We start from the raw sequence: 16,555 nt of genomic DNA on the forward strand, positions 1-16,555 counted from the left end.
CACAAAGTGATATAAGACATGTCTATAATCTGGTTGGGTAAGGAGAACAGAGGCAGAGGAAACAATTGGGAAACTCAGATGCTTTGTAATGAAGACCTGTGGTGGGCTCTAGATGAACCTTCATCATCAGAAAAAGCTGAAAATTCTCTGAATGCTTTCTTATTCTATCTCAAGCTAACAAAGGGCACAAAAAATTGATATTCATCATGCTCTTTTTTAAACCTAAGCAACTGTTCAGACATTGAGAACACTGGCATTTCAGTAAAATCCTTAATACTTGTGAATCCAGTTTTTCTTTCTTTCTCCACCAACAGGTCTTTTTGCAATAGTCAGAGAAAAGAAGAGAGGAAAAGTCCCAAATCATTTATAACACTCAAATAAAACAAATAAATAAAAATAAATAAACAAACAAATAAAACAAATAAAATGCACCTTTGGAATCTCACTTCACCTCATAAAGTGACTTCACACTTCACCTCATGAAATAATGAAAAAGAAAAACAAAATCCTCTTGTCAGCAATTTGGACTCAGTAAGACTGTATTAAACCAATTGCTTTAAGACAAAAACATCTTTGTCATCCTGCAAGAGACGAGAACTGACAGATCCAAGAGGGGAAAGGGGAATGCTCTTATTGTTTATACTTCACACCTCACAGCTTTATCCTCAAGCCAGTCACGCACACACACATGCACGCACACATGCCTGCACACACACTTGACAGTTTTTTAATCTATATAAAAGCATAAATTCCATAAAGCCATCAAGTACCCATTGTTCTTTAGCTACTTTGAGGCTTTTTTGACATTACCAAATATTAGCAGGAATATTCAAAATCAATTTCACATTAAAAAAATTCCTAACAGTCAGCATTCTTCTTATCACAGGAATCACCACAGAAACCCATGTAAAAAATACAAGATTTGACCGTTCCCTTAAATATACATGAAATTATTTTAATTATTTTATTCTCATTCTCTCTTTTACTAAAATGTGTTCCTAGTAAATTTTAAAGTGTATTTTTTAGCAAAAGAAAAAAAGGCTTAATTGTACACTCATATGTACAAGTTATCATGAATTTAGGTCTATACGGCTTAACAAGAGAGGATTTTCTTTTCATTCTTCACTTGATTATTCACCTTCAACAGTAGAGTTGTGATTTTCTTTTCATTCTTCACTTGATTGAAAAGAGAGAATTTTCTTTTGAAAGAAAAGAGAGGATTTTCTTTTCATTCTTCACTTGATTATTCACCTTCAACAGTAGAGTTGTGAATTTAAAATTTAAATGACCTAAGTATTAACTAATAAGTACTGTACAGACCTTGAAATTAATTCAAATGGTATAATCCTGACAGCAGTAAAACAGGAATCATGGTGGATGCACTACTATAGGAGGCATGGTAAATGTTTCAAAAGATTGCAAGATAGTGATGTCTGACCAATTGTAAAGCTAAGTCATTCCTAGTATATTAATTCCACGATTTCATGATTAAAATGTCTTAACCATTTTATTAAAGTATACTTTAGCATAACTGATAAATAAATCCATAATTAATTTAACTTACCCATCATCGATTTACAAATTTTAAGTTATATTAGGTTGGTACAAAAATAATTGTGGTTTTTGCCATTTCTTTTAATGGCAAAAACTGCGATTACTTTTGTACCAACCAATACAAACTTTCTTTGACACTGAGGTATCTTTTCAGAACAAGAAAGCTCAAATAGATCAAAGGATTTTGCCAAAAAAGTAATTTGACCATTTACATAAATAATACCCTAATCAGGGAAACATTTCTGAAGCCTTTATTGATCACCTTCCTATTCCTTGGTATTCCAAACATGAGCCTCGCTGTCATCATCAATAAGCTATGGGCATCCTGATTTATTTGTGTGTCTCTAGTACTGTGCACAAAGCCTCACTGGTAGACAGCAGACATTACATAAACACTTGTCTATGAAGAAATCTGTTCAAGCTTTCTGTTTGAACTTGAATAAAAAAGATGAAATCTTTCCATCTATCAAGAAAACAGAACTCCACTGCCCTTTGGGGGTTTAGCTGAGGCCAACGTATGATAAAGTTGTCACTAAAGAATTCAAAAAATATATAAGGTTGAGAATGATCAAAATAAGTGTAATGAGATTTCATCAGACAGACAACCAGTCTAGACATAAGAATGCTTCCACCATATGAGTAACAAGTCAATACGACTATTTTCTGGTAAAACTGGGAATGCTTACAGACACCAGGGGTGCAACGCATTCAACAATGACTTATTTTGAGGACGAATTTGTAAACTGCCAGATAAAGGGCAAGAGATTGCCAGGATGGTATCCTATCCACCTGCCACCTTATGGCGACGGCCCTGAGTTGCAGACACTTGTCACTTATGTGCCCTGGACTGTGTGTAAGAACTGTGTTCCCAATGCACAGTCAACACAAAGTCCTCTGTGGTTCATTGGAACCACCACCAGCACCAGCACCATCACCATCACTAGAAACAAACAGATTCAAAAGCTAGCAAGTAACATACCTGTTTTCATCACCTGTACTAAAAAATAAGTCCTGTCTAGAATAGAATTTTAGAACAAATGAAGATTGCATTCAGCACCCTGTCCATCCTTTTCCCATGCCACTCCCTTACACCTACCAGTAAAATCATGGTCCTCATTCAGCCCAGCAGTCCTCTGACCACACCATACCTGAGCACATTTACTGTGGACAGCATGTTTAGCTTGACGTCTTTCCTTCTACCCCAGCATAGCTACCACTGTTGTGAGAACTCCCATGTCCAGCATTCCAGGGAGGTGACATCAGGTACGAATAAGGTGATACCAGGTACCAAGACTATTTGTTAAAATGTCATGAACTAGAATAAGGCCTGGAAATATACAAATGTATATAACAGGTAAATAAATGACTGTTAAATATGTTTATTTGGTATGATGCTGAAAGGATATGCATTCTAATAAAGGAGCCTTGTATTTGGCAAATGTGTTCCAACATACTCATTGATGATATGATGGTGAGTGATGTCTATAAATATACATGGAAATGTTTATTTTTGCTAAAATAAACGTATTTTATTCTAAAATATTCTAAAAATACTGAAATAAAAAATATTTCATTTATTAACCATCAGAATATAAGATCTAGTTTCCATAATCCAGGGTCTATTTAGAATATATTACGTAATTATTCAGTGTTAGACGTGGTAGTGATGGCTCAAGAGAAAATAACATTTTTAGTAAGGAAAATGACTAGTTCAGAAAATAAGTCAACTATAGCAAGAAATCAATCAAGTATCCATTGTGTTTGGTTCCTATAAACAGTGCCTGAACATCTAGTCTGAACTGGGACAAAATCACTTTAATTGCACTACTGCTTTTCAGTTTAAAGCCACTATCAGTGATTTAATGTCAAATTCTGGGTCTTTATTCAATTACCAGAGTGGGGGATTCCTTGAGAAATTGAGAAGTGTGCTTCAAAGTGGGATTGAGATTTGAACAAGCCTATTAAGTGTCTTTGTCCTCACTTTCTATATAGCATATTTAATCAAAAGTTTAGAGTCACCATGGTTGATGTGAAAGTCAACAAGACTTATCACATCTGAATGAAATGACTGAGGGAACTAAAGATAAAAAACATGAAGTTTATTAGGGAGCAGAAAAAAATGGGAAAGAGACGGACACAAGGAGAGGGGGAGAGAGGTATGTAATGTATAGTTTAAGTCAATAAAAAGTTTAAAAATTTCAATTATATGGAATTAATGTGAGCAGAACTTTTAAAAATCCTTTTACAGTAGAAATAAGCAAAAAATGCTATTTTAATTAAATTCCAGCTTCCTGCTCTGAGCTCACAGTGCTGTACTTACAGCCATTTCCAAACCAAACCAAAACCTTCCTCTAAAGAAACCTGGGAAATTGAGGTAATATTCTACAAGTGTCATCAGTGCTGTTCATGCAAATATTCTGTCTCTCTCTCCTTTTAAGTACATGGAAGATTGGACTCTCCAAACATGAGGTATGCTCATGCAACTTCTGTGAGTTGATTAAAAGTGACAAATGACACACCTATGACAAGTACTTTATGGAAAGTTAAGTACCCGTGTGAGTTTTTACTATGTTCTTTTCTTCCCCTAGGTATCAAGGAAATTTCAGATACAGCTAGATCCTAGAATGAGGATACAGGGTAGAACATTCTCCTAGCCAACTCAGATTGATATGCAGCATATTGATGCTGCATAAATAAAATATTACTGCTTTAAGCTACTACATTTCTGGTCTTGACTGTTACAAAAGCCTAGCCTACCTTTTCTGCCTGATACATACAGAGTGTCAACATTCAAGGTTGACAAACACAGATTATGTTGGCTATATTAAAGGATTGGCTCTAGGTAACTGAAGATTAGAAGTTGATATGTCATAAAAACATACAGATTTCACACTTTCACTCCCTACCTCTAAGATATTGGCCATTTTATTTTTGCTGGCATAGTTTTTCTGATGATTAGATGACCTATTATATTCTGATGATAAAATGATCAATTTTATATAAATGATGAGAAGAAAATAGCAGTCAACACATTTTAATAATTTTCTCTATCCTTTTGTATAATCATGCCAGTTCTCAAAGCCTTTGACTTTGTTCAACTATTTATTAAAAATTAGGTATTAAATAGTAATATTAAAATGTCATAAGCAATATGAATCAAGTTGTGACCTATTTTGGGGAGTAGAATCAGACTAAATGAGATTTATGAACTATACTTTAAGGGCAGATTTATTTCATAATATAGGTGTTACATGGACCTACTGGAGCAATAAAATAGATCACTATTCACACTGAAATTGTGGGTCCAATACATTAAATAAGAACCAACTGGCCAGAAATTACTTTAATATAAAGACCTTCTAAACTTGTGAATAATTCAGACTTTCATTTTTTTATTTTGTTTTTGTTTCAATTAACTACCACTGGTATATTTGTGTTCATTACTAGATACTTGACTTGGTTCCCTTAATACCCTGTGGCCACTCTATGTGAGTGTCAGTCAGGATAAACTAGGTTAGATCTTGGAAAAAACCAAAACAAAACAAAAAAAGAAAACATCTAAATCTTGGTGATTCTTTGTGACAAAAGCCATGAATAAATGTGCTTTCATAGCCAAAATATAGTGTCTACATATTCATAACAGCAATATTAAATATCATATGAAGACTAAAACTGGGCAAAATTATCATTACAATATAGCTTCAAAACAGCATAGCATGAAAGACTGTAGAAATTTATGTCTTTTCAATCATGCTGTTATATAGATTAGCTCAATTCCTGCTGGTTCTGCTAATGTGTAAAAACCCATTTTAAACTGGAGTTCAAGCTGGAATAATCTCATGATTCTTATTGGTCTCATATATCCTCTATGGCCCTAGTTAGGATGATCTCATGGTTCTTAGTTTTTTTCCTCATATAAAAATTTCACCAAAAGTGTTCTAGGCTATGAAACATTAAGTCTTGGAATAAAATCGAAGATTAGGTTCACAAAAATAATAAACTATTGACAAAGTGTATCAGTCATTTTGTTAAAGACTTGGCCAATAATTAGGTTTATAAACTTTTTTACTAACTAGTAATTGAATTGACCGAATTTGCCAGGTGCTTTGACACCATGCATACCTCCTTTAACTGATGGTATGGAAAATAATTCCAAGATCATAATTTATTTGAACTATTTCCCCAACAAATTTAGTGTCTAGCACATTAGCATGACTTTCTTTAACTTACAATGTCTTTGAAGGTATGCTTATTTTCCAGAAAGTTTATGGGAAATCCATTATTAAATTTGGCCACATCTTTGAAAAATAAGCAATGTTCTTAGATCAAAGGAACAAATGTTGCCTTAAAGAATAATTTAAGTGCAGCATATATTTTGTTCTTTCAGTTGTTTCTGGACAGCTGATCAGAGATTTATATAGAATTCTTAAGAATTCATTTTCATATAAATTCTACCAAAGAATCAAAGGAAACCTATGCAGATTTTAAAACATCACATCTACCATACCCATATTCTCACTCTGCTGGTACAGCATGCAGCATTAAACCAATAACACTGACCACTAGGGTTGCCATATGTGGGACATACTTATGCTAGGGAAAGAAAGTAGGTATTATTTATCTGAAATTTAAGATTAACTGGGGGTTCTGTATTTTGTCTAAAAACCCTGGTGACAACGCAGTTCCTTGAAATATAATAGTGGTCAAGTTAAATAACTGTTAATGTTTCTTCTGTTTTCTCTGCCTTAGGATGAATTATTCATTTGTGATGAGCAGTGTGCAAACAATAATAAAGCCAAATCCACATTTTTGTGACACTCCTGACAAACTGCTGCTGTATTAAATAAATAAATTACAAGTCCTTTATTGCTCCACTGCACAGCTCTCATCCCTACTTTTGAGGCATTTCAATCAACCTTGCAATTTTCACCAAGTAGTAAGATATTAAACATGTATTTTATCTGCCATGAAATAGCACTGATTTTGAAACTGTGAGATCTTCTAATTTTTTTTCCAGATAATGGTCAAACTGGCCCTTTGTGTTATAAATTAGGTTTTTCATGGCTAATATACTTCGCATCGGCACATATTATACAAGCAAAAATTATGTCATCACAAGGCTCTGGTACAACATGAACGGAGCATAAATGTCAAGATTGATGATGATGGCTTGGAGCCAGCTCATTAAAGGCAATGGTGTGAACAATATAACTATGTTGCTTTTGAAAGAACCGAATATGTATTATCCACCTATCAGTGCACCAAAGCAGCATCATAAACATAGATCTCTAACTGCAGCCCATTTAAATGATGAAAGGGTGTATATTAATCTATGAAATAGATTTTACCCAGGGGGGAAAACTGTTCTATTTATGAAAGTTAAAAACATTCAGTGCACAGAGAAGCACTTATCAGATGAGCATCCACGGTATGCAGATGCATTTTACTAATGCTTCCTGCTAAGATAAATAGTCGGTGGTCATGAAAGATGCTACCATAATTTGCTAGGAATAAAAGAACTAAAAAGAGCAACATGTAGGCAGCTTTTTGTAAAGCATGGGGAGTAAATATTCTAAATTACTGGACCTCTGTGTTTTATATAGTTAATTCAAAAATCATTGATAAAACATGACAATAAATATATATGTGTGAATATATATTACACAAACAAAAATAAGTGATTTTTTTAATACTTACTATTCCCTAAAGGTAAGTGAATACATCTTTTGGTAATAACTGCATGCTTGATTCACATCCACCTTCATTTTCAGGATCCTTAGACCCCATTACAATTTTTAGTTTGTGGACATTATTTACATATGTGAATAGTTCCCTATTCTTTGTACCTTCAATGAGATAAAGGATTTTTAGTTTCTATGCACAACTTTAAAATTTACCAAGACAATTCAGCGGATTCTTCCATAGTACACACCACTCAGGTAACTTTGAAGCAAAGTATCTTGTCTGTTACAACAGCAATTCATAATCCAGAAGTTACAGTATTTTTTTTCTCTAATAATCTCTTATAGATATTTCTGGGCCCATCTCTTACCTTTTGATACCCAATTTACATATTCCAGGGAAAAATGAAATTTCAAATAAGAAAAGTACAAAGTAACCACTTCTAATTCAGGGTAGGGGATGGGGCTTTCAATATTCTCACATACATTGTCTCTCTGAATCCCTACGCAACCTTACGAGATCACTTATAAGGTTTTCTTTCAGACTGAGAAACTGAAGACCCAACAGATGATGTATGCTAAGATCCCCAAACTGAGAAGTGGCAGAGAACGTATTTGAACCTGGGACTTCTCATTTTAGGTAGGTCATTTTTAACAGGGCCTCTGCTGGCCCTTGGTGTGGGAGCAAGATGATGCCCCAGTAGGGTTCCGACTTCTGGGTTAGCCTGACTCTATGTCACGGGATCTTATTCCTAAAAGGGCATTTAAACATATGCTTGTTTCCCAGACTTGCTGGATAACTTCTATGGTTTGAATGTGTACTCTCAAAAATTCAGTTGTTGCCAATGTGATAGTATTAAAAGGTGGGTTCTTTAAGAGATAGGTAGACCATGAGGGCTGTGCATAGAACACTGTTGACATATGACTCCATCTTAGAAAAAGACTCCATTTTATATTTCAAGAGGCATCATGCCAACAGGTGCCAGATGTTCGCCTAATCAGTAGTGACAATACCCAAACAGATCGGGGTGTCACCCTTTATTATTAGTCCTCATCAGAGGACTCATGGGTCATAAAATGATCTGGACTTCACCAGCTCAAGACAGCCATCCTGACAGATCTCATATTGCTGTCACTAGTGATCAGCAGCTAGGGACTCTTCCTTGCAAGACATTGTCAACTGTCTGGGTCAGGCCAGGATACTCTCTTTGTCCACGTTTCTCCCCTTGGACTGCTTCCTTAACCCCTTTCCTATGTCTCTTTCTCTTGATGTTAAGTGTTACTATGTTTGGTATGAAATTTTAATCTATAACATTTGTATATTAAGTAAACTACTATGTATGATTTGCCATATGGACTAAGTTGTGGAGTGACTTGAGCCTGTGTGTCCATGGCTGGCAACTGAGTGAACAGATAGTACAAAGGAGAATTACCTACTTGGGAACTTTATGAAGTTCATGGTGTTTATGATTGAAATAACATCAATAAAAGTCTGACCTTGAGAAACGATACAAGTATACTGGTTATGTCTGACCTTGCACTGCTGACAACAGGCTCCTCCCTGTCAAATGAGAATAATATCCTTACAAAAGAGGCTTCATTAAGAGTTTGCTAGCTTGTCCTTTCTACCTTCTGCCATGCAGGAACACAGTGTTCCTCCTCTCCAGAGGATGCAGCAACAAGGTGCTATCCTGGAAGCAGACAGCAGCCCTCATGAGGCATCAAACATGCCAGAGCCTTGATTTTCTACTTTCCAGCCTCCACAACTGTAAAAATTAAATGTATGTACCTTATAAATGACGTACTCTCAGGTATTGTTTTAGCGGCACAAAATGGACAAGTTCACACACCCAGACATGTAGTGTGAAATCCAGAAGTCAACTTTAATTCTAACCTCCCTTGACCAAACAATCAGTACACTGTGTTAAGTCACCTTCCTAAACCTTCCTCAGATGCAGTTCTTTGTCCCTAACTTTATTGCCACTGCCTCTGTTCAGGTCTTTGTTCAAGCTCACCTGGACCACTATTCTAACACCTTAACTTGGCTTCCTAGTAAAAAGTTTCTCCTTTGTCTACTTCCAATTCATTCTTTATGGAAAACTTTGTCTAAAATGCAGTCAAACCATGTCATTCCCCTGCTTTAATTATTCCAATGTCACCTAAATTATCAATGAATAAAGTCTAAACGTGTCCATAGGACATATATAAGTCTCTTAATGACCTAGCTATTATGTTCCTGTTAGACTGATTTCCCCATAAGGCCCAAATGAACCCTACTTTGAAGTCTCACCATCTATCATCTTTCTATCATCTTTCTAATTTTATTCTAGCTCTCCATAATGTTGCCCCTTTTCCCTAGAATGGCCTTGATCTGTAGCTCTGACAAATAAAATGTTGCAAAAGTGACGCTTCAAATAACATTTTCTTTACGTGCTACAACTTTTAAACAGGACTTTCTCTATTTCTCTTTCTTCTCTCATTCTCTCTCGTCTTTCTCTTTTTCCTTCTCCGTGTTTGCATATGTCTGTGTGTCTGTGTCTCCAAATGATTTTAAGTAGTGACACTATAGATAATTTTCAAACTACAAAATCATTTTTTTAAAACCTTCCTTAGTTCCCTATTGCCTTTTGCCTTGAGGATAAGCATACTAACTTTTTAGAATGATGTACAAGCCATAACTCTTGTTTCCCTCTTCGATTTAATCTCTCATTGTATATTCCCTTTCACTTGGACTTCACCAAACTATCTTTATTTGTTCAAACATATCATCTGTGTCTGTACTTCCTCGGATTTTCTCATGACTTTTTTATTGTTTGTATAAATTTAAGGGGTAAGTGAAGTTTTGTTACATTGATATATGGCATACTGGTGAAATCTGGCCTTTTGACTATCACTCAAATAATGTGCATTGTACCCATTTAGTAATTTTTTTTCAATCATCCACCTCCCACCCTCTGAATATCCATTGTCCATTATTCCACATTGTATGTCATATGTACACATTATTTAGCACCAAATTATAAGTGAAAACATGCAGTATCTGACTTTCTGCTTCTGAGTTATTTCACTTAAGATAATGGCCTCCAGTTCCATCCATGTTGCTTGCAGAAAAACATGACCTCATACTGTTTTAAATAATAAGAATCATCTTCTTACTTGACTGGGTTAAAAAATTAAAATCTAGCTCATTCACAACCTTTTCAATAATTAATTTTTAGAATTTTATAGAGAAGGTTAAACAGCACAGTATTAGTCAGTCTTGCCGTGACAACTTACCACCAAAAATTCTCAATGGCTTACAACAACTTCATTTCTCACTCTCTTTCATGTAAGCAGCTGAGGATTGGTTGCTAAACTCTTTTCCATGTACCTTCTCATTCATTCTGGGAATCAGGCTGAAGGACAAACCTTTATTTGAACTTGCCTGTTCTGTGGCAATAGCTGGTAGATTCATGCAATAGCTTTTACAGTTGCCTCTTGGATTTGAGACTCATCACATCTAGTCACATATCATTGATCAAAACAAACTCATGGATCAACTCAACATCAATAGGAGGCACTGTGTGCACTTTGGCAATAGGCAAGGATGAATAATCCTTGTATTGGAAAGATGAGTGAACATTTGGAAACAATAATGCAGTCTAGCTCCTTTTACCTCCATCAAATTCATTTTATAGTTTATCTCTAGAGTTTTGCTCTGAATAAAGAAATGTGATTTATTCAGCTTTCTATCCCCAGCACCTACCACAATTCCTGAAATACAATGTGTTCATTAACTGTTTGCTAAATTATTAGATGAACGAATAGAAAAGGAAAAAATGAAGGGGAAAAGGATCTAATGTAACAACACTTCATTGCAATTAACTTTTGACAGTTATGCTGTCTTGAACTTAACTAAAAATTTCCAGAGGGCAAGTATTTTATTCAAATTCCTAACACACCCTCCTGCAAAGTTTCTGCAAAGAGCTTATCATGATGTGAATAGATATATTCAGCAAATCTTGCCAAGTAATGAATACATAAATAAATAGAGTGAATAACAATGGCTAACCCATTCATGTAAAACTATCCTCACCTGTAACTGCATTCTTATATCACTGCTCAGGAATTGTGTTTGTCATGTAAAGGAGATATGACCCTTCACTTGCTGTTCTTCAAAAAACTCTTTGATAAACTACTTGCTTTTGCTCTATTAAACCTAACTCTGGAATGAACACACAGAAAACGAATTTGCTTTGTTTCATTTTAAAATAAATCTATATAATGAAAATCCGAGGATGAAGAAAGATCTAATTACAATACCATAAAACAAAGCCAAAACACATATTTCTGTCCTGTTTAAAAGAAAAAGCTAAAAGCATTATTTTATTGCATTTTCTGAGAGCAGCATAAGATAACATAGACAAAGTCTCTTTAACTACAGTTCAGTTATTAGGACAGTGAGCAGAAATACTATTTGAGTGTAAGTATTTTAAAGCTGTGATGGTTAATTTTGCTGTTAGTGAGGAATCTGGGCTGGGCCATCTTCTGTTCCCTCACGCAAACGTTCAGTTGTCTGGAAAGAGATGATGGTGCTATAATTGGCATAGACATTACTACTTTGCATTGAATTTGCCTGACTTTGTCATTAATTCCATCCTTGGCATGCCTGTCTCACATTCCTTTCCAACTATAAATTTTAACATCTTACTAAATCTTCCACCACAACTAAGTAATGTTCCCTACTCATAACACTCTATTTTCAATGTGTATTTTTTTCCAACAAGCTAAATTGAGAATCTGTGTAAAACAGAAAAGGTATAATAAAAACTAATTTATTTGTCACAGTTGGGGAAGGAGGTTCTGAAGAAGGTTTCAAGACACCTGAGATTCCTCTCTTTTAGTGTTATGAAAAATAACCATTTTGAAGAAAATATTTCCAAAAAATACACAACAGTTCCCTGTTTTCTTAAAGAAGCATACAAATATGCATTTTCCCCCAATGAATCTGCATTATTACTATGTTTCCATTTATATGTCAAATGCTGGCACTCTTATTTTTAAGCCTACCAACAATAGTATTTTGTTTATTGTCTTTGCTTATGAAATGCACCTCAATAATTTTTTAATTTGCTACTTATTATCAACTGTAACTGAAAAAATAGAGAATTTGGATGGTAGAATTTCTCTACAAATTGAGTCAACAAGATGGGAAAAAGGGCCAATTATAAAAAGTGAAATGCAAGCACTATAGCATATTGTTGCTATGATTATTTTTTGTTACATCAATATTTTTCCTCCTTTTCTCATTTTTTTTCTTTTAGTAATTAGCTTCCCCCAAAATTAAGGATGAGTTCTGTGCTAAAATAGATAATATGATATATATTCTCAAAAAATTTAGACCAACATTAATTGCAAGATATACCATTATTTTATATTCTGAAAAATAAAACTACCAATTAAACTTTTCTCATCACTCAAAATTTTTTATTAACCAATAAATGACCACTTACTTACACATGCATTTTTATCATGCACAGTGAAAAACAAAAGAAAGTATAAATGCAAGAAGCTAATTACAATAATCTTTCAAATTTCTTGAGCAACTACATTTTTCTGTGAATCTCTTTTCCATTATGTTGGCCTTCACCATGGGATATGATTTCCTTCAACCAGATTACACAGTTCCAACAATCTTCCCCCCAGCAATTTTCATTATTTGCTTTATCAGTTTTCTCTCATTAACGAACTGAAACTCAGTTTAAGACCTGAAAAGGCACAGCACTATGTTTATTTTCCTGGCTTAATTGGGAGAAAATGACACTTCCTTGTGACCAGACTTTCACTGTGGTTTTACTCAAAAAACTTACAAACTTTCAGATATATAGGTCCTGTTTCCTTTGTAGGATTATGGAAAACACACGCACACACACACACACTTACTTACACACACTTTAAAAGAAAAGCCTTTGCCCTGGGATCTGACTTAAATGTTTTATCAATACGGTATTGACTCATAGCTGAGGATATTTTAAATTTTTATTATTAATACTGTTTAGTACATGCCTATATGTATGGGTTTCTGTGATCTGCCAGAGCCATTTTTCCTTGGTTGGCTTTTTAGATTTGCTATTTTGCTTTCCTGTACAAACATACCTATATCTTTCCAGTCCTGGGCTAGTTGGCCACCGCCCTTCCTGGAAAACACTATACACTAAGATAGTTTAAAAAAAAAAAAAGGCATCAGCTTTCTGGGGTCTCAGGAATCCCTGCCTGCTTGTTTGCATTTTCACTCTAAATGACCTTACATGAGCCACTGTGCCTTTAGCATGGCATCTGTCCATTTCAATTGTTAAAAGGCTGAGATCAATTATCTTGGCAAGAACCAATCTCAAAGACCCATTTCTCATGTTGAGCCACCTGAAACACATTTTGTTCCTGTCATCTCTCCCTTGATGTCACCCAGGGTCTCTAAAACACAATATTATCTGTCATATTTTCACTAGGTGAAAGAGGTTCAATTATTCTCAAAGTTCAGTGTCTCGCAAACACTGCCACAAAAATTCACCCATCTCATTAACAAAAATAACTCCAGTATCTCCTCAACCCCCCAAAAATCCCTGCAAGTGCTCTAGTCCTTAAACATTACTAAGACCCACACAGGCTGACTGGGGAGTAAGACTCCAGCTGTCAGGCTCACAGCCCTTGGAATCAATAGCACTAGTGGCTTTAAGCCAAGACAAGGCAGATGGGGCAGTCTTTTTTTTAGCTACAGTTGGTGTGATGTTGGCAAAGGATTTGAGTGGTGATCCTCCTTGTTAACAGGTCTGCCCTCTCTCAGAAGAGAACTGAGGCATGAGCATGAACTAAAGATGGAACGTAATGTGATAGTGTCTGTGGGGACAAGCAGGGCTCTTCATTCAATAGACAGTATTATAAATATTATAATGGAGTTATTAGTGAGAGCAGACTGAACAGCAGCTGGATCGTCACAGTCAAAAATGCTATAGCCTCAGGCTTAAATATGAGAGTATGCAGCTGAAGAAACTGTGCATCGAATGTTTTGTTCTGCAGAATCCATGGAGCTGCAGAGAAAAGAGCAGTGTATTCTGCAACTTACTCGAGGGAGAAGAGCAGCTCATTATTCAGGAGGGTTTACCCACTATTTGCTCCTAAGGAACAGTAGCGATGATACCTGAGGGACTCACTTTTGACAAGTGCATGTCTGGTTGAAATATCGGGAACTGTGGAGCATGCCTCTGGAGGAAAGAAGGCAGCTTAAGAAATCTGAACAGTGTTTTCTGGGATATAAAAATCCCCCAGGTTCCTGGAACACAGCAGTGCGAGCATGCACAAGAGAGAATGCTGCATGATTATCTCGCACTCTTATTAGGTTCACCAGCTTACACACCCATGCCTGTGGCCACTGGTAAGTCACCATGGAAGTACAGAGAGGTCCGCTGGAACTCTTGCCCCTATGAAATTCTAAGGGAAAACAGCAGAAATGAGTTGTTCAAAACCCTACTTACACTATAGATTACTAAGTAACCTTAGACAAATTTTCTGCCTTAATTCTTCTTAAGCCTTTTAGGACTAATGGAGGCCTATTAACTTCAAGGTCTTAACTTGAGACCTTAAAAGTTGGTGGGACAGATACTTTAATTGGGGACTTCAGTGTTAAGAGAAGGCCATTAAAATGGAGACAGGTCCCTGAAAACAATATTTTGCTAATGGATAGGACTTAATCTGTGGCTTACATATGATAGTACACAGTCACTCAGGTTGCTATAATGTACACATTATTGAAAAGAATTTAAAGGCTGATGAATTACAATTTTTTTCTGCATAATAGCAGGGCTTGAATTAAAGCAGAAATATTTACTTAGTAATTATAGCCATTTGGGCCATAATTCTAAGGGCGAGAAAATATTAATAGAAGTGATAATTTTGAAGACAAAGTTTTAAGAAAGGTCATAAAAAAGAGGCCTTTTGTTCCTTGGGAAGCAATTTTCTTAGAGTCAGTCTATCCCGAACCCAATCCTTTCTACTCAAAATAGTGTCTTCCTGCACAAAGACCTTCCAAGAAAGCTAAACTGATGAAATGAGTTACAGAAGAATGAATAATTGCATAATGGATGTGAGGAAACTGATCAGTGAGATTCCTGGCCAGTCTAGCTAAAGGGATGAGAAAGCCAGAAATATCTGAGTCACTGTCTTGTGGAGAGGATGGATTTCCTTGAAATGGCATTCCACAGCAGATGAGTCCCTTGGCCTTGTCCACCCATTGGCAGATGGGTGATGATAAATCGTACCTTTGAAATATAGATTTAAAGAGCAGCTCTAGAAACTATCACAAGTTTGTGACCATTCTCATGGTGGGCTTTCTGGCGGCAGGAGCCTGCTCAACTTCCAGGAAGGACAGACTGGAAGTGTAAGGGAGTTAGCTCTGAAGCAGGCCACAGCCAATAACAAACAGGAGGTGCTGGGCAAACAAAGCTCTTACCTCTCTAGAAGGACAATTCTTTAATTTTTTTTTTTTTTTTTAAAGATATGGAGTCTCTGTTGCGTAGGCTGAAGTGCAGTGGGACAATCATGGTTCACTGCAGCCTCAACCTCCTGGACTCCAGAAATCTTCCCATTTCAGTCTCTGGAGTAGCTAGTATTACGGAAATGCAGCACCATGCCCAGTTAATTTGTTTTTCAGTTTTTCAGAGATGGAATTTTGCTATATTGCCTAGGCTGGTCTCAAATTCCTGGGGGAGAAACAATTCTGAGCCTTGCCGAACACAGAGCCCCAATTTCCAACAGCAATAACAACATATTCATCAGCGCGACACACACTGTTTTATATATGGAATAGAAATTGTGCTAGGTGAAAACATCCAATACAACAAAGGAGTTGGAGATTATTAGGAAAGCAAAGAGAGAGGTGTGTTAGGCCCAGGATGGGTGGAGATTTCTGCTAGGGTTGTTGGAGGGTGGGGACTAAGTACCCATCTTCTTTATGCCCCCAAACCTCAGGAGCCCTGTGTGACTGTGCCGTAACTCTCTAGTGTGCATTTGAAATTTAAGTCCAGGGTTCTATTTTTCAGGGCCCAATTGCCTGTGGCCACTGGGCTCTTCAGATGGTTGAGAAGCCATCTCTCCTTTTGGAGTCTCATTTCTCATTTCTCTTGTACTCTTCCACCTTCTAAAGAGGAATCTATCTTTACAAATTATCTGGAAAATTTTAGAGAAAATGAGAAGGTAAGGGAATATTTGGCCCAAACCACAGAGCAGCTGGACTCTTGTTTCTTCTGATCTCCTTCCCACTTCCCTGCATCTGTGACACTGGCAAAGAC

Source organism: Pongo abelii, chromosome 4, assembly GCF_028885655.2.
Source record: "Pongo abelii isolate AG06213 chromosome 4, NHGRI_mPonAbe1-v2.0_pri, whole genome shotgun sequence".
Classification (NCBI taxonomy): domain Eukaryota; kingdom Metazoa; phylum Chordata; class Mammalia; order Primates; family Hominidae; genus Pongo; species Pongo abelii.